At 39.4% G+C, this 4,079-nt stretch overlaps 1 pseudogene; it reads left to right on the forward strand.

The window, feature by feature from the left end:
• The first annotated feature begins 1,543 nt into the window (after positions 1-1,543).
• On the forward strand, positions 1,544-2,475 carry LOC141099150 (olfactory receptor class A-like protein 1; annotated as a pseudogene).
• The last annotated feature ends 1,604 nt before the right edge of the window (positions 2,476-4,079 follow it).

Here is a 4,079-nt window from a genome sequence, read left to right on the forward strand (position 1 = left end):
CGACAGTATTGGTAGAATTTTGTAGGATGCTCCCGCAGAGAAAAATAGAGGCGGTGAAAATGACCTCTTGTGAGTCGTTGCCTCAAAAGTGGATGGACCCACATGCATCTCCTCCTCCGCGGATCCACTATCACTGGGTAAGGTTGACCAAAACGGCGTGACAATAGCCAGTTGATGAGAACCTGCTCAGTTGTGTTGAAACTCAGACTGTCTGCCATGTTGCACATACAACACCAACACACCTAGTGAAGGCAAGGTCACAAATGGACAGAATGGAGGCTGGCACCTGTTCCTGATGCAATACATAGGGTGCAGGCTAATGATTTAAATAGTTTGCAGGCCTCAAAACCGTTAAATGTCCATTTTGCAAGCCTGTGAGAAAGTCTCACAATACGGATTCCATACGAATTCCATACGGATTACATACGGATGCTGACATGCGCAAAATACGCGACCACACCTTGCTTACAGATGACATATGGAGCACTATTTAGGGGTCATTCATCCGTATTACGCATGTAAACTACGGACCGTATTTTGTGTCGGTTAGTGTGACCACCGGCCTAACAGTCTACATCAGCTTTTTTTGTGAGTATGAGACATGGCAAGGGCCCGATGATCCACCGAAAAATCCTGCATCATCTGTGTCAAACTGGACACTTGATCCGCCAAGTTTGAAAGCAGATCCATGACCAGAGGAAAAAAAATGCAAAATCCCCTTTAAATGTGCTGGCTAGCTATAATGTAATGCTGCTGCAGTGTAGTATAGCACAACCTCCACCAGGGGGTGCTGGTGAGGGAAGAGAGGTTGCACACACAGCATAGCAACACTGAGTAGCAACACAGATGTCACAGGTAAGGAAAGAGTGATCAGACAAGTCGAGTCATACACTGTCAGGAGCAGAAGTACCAAAGGTCTCAGCAATGTACGTAGTCAGAGACAAGCCAGGAGTCAGCCTAATGGGAACGTGGTATCCAAAATGTGAGATGTAAGACATAGTTGGGGTAGAAGCCAGTGAGTCAAAGCCAGTCAGGGAAAGCAGTATCAGGGACAGAAAACAAGAGGCGGAGTTCAGAAATCAGTCCAAGTCGTACACAAATGTGGGAAGTCAGAGACAGAAAGATCACTAGGGTATACGGGTCAGCGGCTCTATCCTGGAAGCATGAACTATAGCTGATGCTGTCCAGCAGGTTGCTGAGGACTGAAATGGCCCACCCAGCTCCAAAACGAGGCAGAGGTGATTAACCCCTGCATGACCAGTCCAGAGAGAAGATAGCAGAAAACAAACCTGAGACTGGATCATGACACTGTTGGTATGTGTGCAAATTCACAGTGTTCATTAACAGACAAAACCTAGGATAAAAGCAATTAGAAAATACCCTGCAGTAAGTAATTAAGTAAGTAAATAGTAAATGCTTATGTAAATGTGAAAAGACAAAAAGAACAATTTACTCATTAGAATATTGAGTGTATTCAGAAAAAAACGTCCATTGAAACAAATGATTGTTAGCAATGTTAACATGACTTTTACTTAAATTGCAGATGTTGGATATCTATCTTGTCCTTAAGGCCTTTGGCTTTTTCATGATGATAGTGATTGGAATTCCGGGAAATCTCTTTATTTTCTTAAAGTTTACCTTCATCAGAATAAACGAGAAGAAACTTCTAGCAACAAACACAATTCTCATGACATTCGTTGTAATGAATCTCTTAGTAGTAATATCTCGGATCATCCCCCAGTACCTTCATGCTTTAGGCATAAAAAACCTAATGGATGACACACAATGCCAAATTTTCCTATATACATACAGAGTGAGCAGAGCCATGTCTATCTGCATCACCAGCCTCCTCAGCTGTCATCAATGTATCCTCATCGCCCCATCAGCCAAACACTGGATATATTTCGAGCAGAAAATGACACACAATGTGTGACAATTATTATAATTATTTTGTGTTGCAATCTAGTGATACATTACTCTTCTCTTAAGTATGCACATTCTAACTACAATGCTACAACCTCTATTTACTCATTACACTTAATTTATTGTGATATGGACTACCGGACTTATGATACCTATATTACTAATGCAGCAATAGTTGCATTTAGAGACTTTTTGTTTGTAGGGTTGATGGCAATAGCAAGCAGTTACATTGTGTACTGATTAGTACATCATGAAAGATCAATCAAAGGGATTCGCAGCTCAGACAGAGGCCAAGGAAGGACGGCAGAATACAAAGCTTCCAGAGCTGTCATCATATTGGTTATTATGTATGTAGCACTTTTCGGATTTGAAAATGTCATGTGGATCTACACTATGAGGATAATTTTTTCTTGCTCCTATTCAGCCTTGAGTCCTATTGTAATTATTGCAATTATCTGTAGCAATCCTAAACTCAAGCAGTGTCCCAAATCTTTTCAGATAAGAAATTTGCTATCATGGAAGAAACAAAATATTGTGGAAAGGAATAATTAAATGACACGAATGCAAATAGTTATTACAAGAGAGCCTATATTCTATTCTCATGGTTATAGCAATTTTACATAGGAAAAGGGTTATACACGACTGACCAACCTCTTGTTAGCAACTTAACTCTGCAGAACAAAGTTAAAAAAATCATTTAACTTATTTCTCAGATGAGTACCCTTGGTCTGATTTCAAAGCTGTGTCGTGTAGCGGTCATGTGGCACAAACAGTGAAGGCTGCCCATCTGATTGGCTGCAGAAGTCATATGATCTGATTAGAGTGGTTGCCATTTTTAAGACCTTATACTTCATTTTGTACTTTTTTATCTAATTAAGTTATGTTATCTTTTATTAAGTGTTTAAATGTATAGCTTTTTTGGCTTGTCACCCAGACTGTGATCTTTCTTGGTATAATTCAAGCGATACTATTGAAGAGAAATAGCGCAGTAGTGCATTATCCAGTGTAGGTATATCAATTTAAAAATAATACACTCACCAGATGGAACTTGCAATGAGCATGGAGGATTCGCTGCTGCTGAAACCACAGATCCACAAGGGACCAACGTAGAAGATGCAGGATTGGAAAAAACGTGGTCAGACAATCCGCGCTGCGAATCACTATGAACAATTATTATTACAGTGGATTTTATTCAACGAGCTTCAAACTCCTTCCTCAGGAAAAAACCACATGCAAGTACCATGAAAAGGTTCTTAAATAGAAAAAACAATACACTTGTCATTGTCATTGTCACCTGAATTACAAGTGTATTGTTTTTTCTATTTAAGAACCTTTTCATGATACTTGCATGTGGTTTTTTCCTGAGGAAGGAGTTCTGTGAAACTTCGAAACGCGTTGAATAAAGACCACTGTAATAATAATTGTTCGTAGTGATTCTCAGCGCGGATTGTCTGACCACTTTTTTTCCTATTTTGGTATAATTCAAGGAATATATTTGTTTGAGAATTTTTATATATAAAGGCTATATTTACGTGTAAAATATGTTTTTTATGCAACAATTAATTGAATTCTGTCTGGAGTCATGCTTGTGTCTGATACCTAAAATAGTACTTTCGGTATTTAATTTATTTCCTCTTTACATTTGCATGATGTGAATTAAGTTACGTGACGTCTTTGATGTTGAAGGATGTGCAACTCAATAAAGTTTGGAGAACCCTTTCTATCTATAGCTGACTTCTCTGTGTGTGTGAGTATTGTTCTCTGTGGTTGCACCTGCTCCCTGATATAAGGAAAAGACTGCTATAATACAAATAAGGCTACTCCATCTGTGTTTGGAGGTCCCACCGAGATCCTTAGCTGACTCACTTAACTGACCAAGTTGGAAACTTCAGGAGACAGGGGAAACAAAGACCATGTGATGAGTATCATTTTTTCTTTTTTCCTTTCTATTGTTGCAGCTATGGGATAGGAGAATTTCAGCGCTCAGGGATCTAGCGCATGCAACCCTTGCATATTTCATGTGCTTTATATGTCGTTTGATCATATGGGTCTATGTCAATTTAAGTTAATGGTTATCTAGAGTTCCGAGGACATCAACGTGAAGCTAGAGGTATTGCAAGTATAAATTGGGAACACAACTCCAAATTATCCTGATC

Source organism: Dendrobates tinctorius, unplaced genomic scaffold, assembly GCF_039654945.1.
Source record: "Dendrobates tinctorius isolate UK_male_01 unplaced genomic scaffold, ASM3965494v1 ptg000098l, whole genome shotgun sequence".
NCBI lineage: Eukaryota > Metazoa > Chordata > Amphibia > Anura > Dendrobatidae > Dendrobates > Dendrobates tinctorius.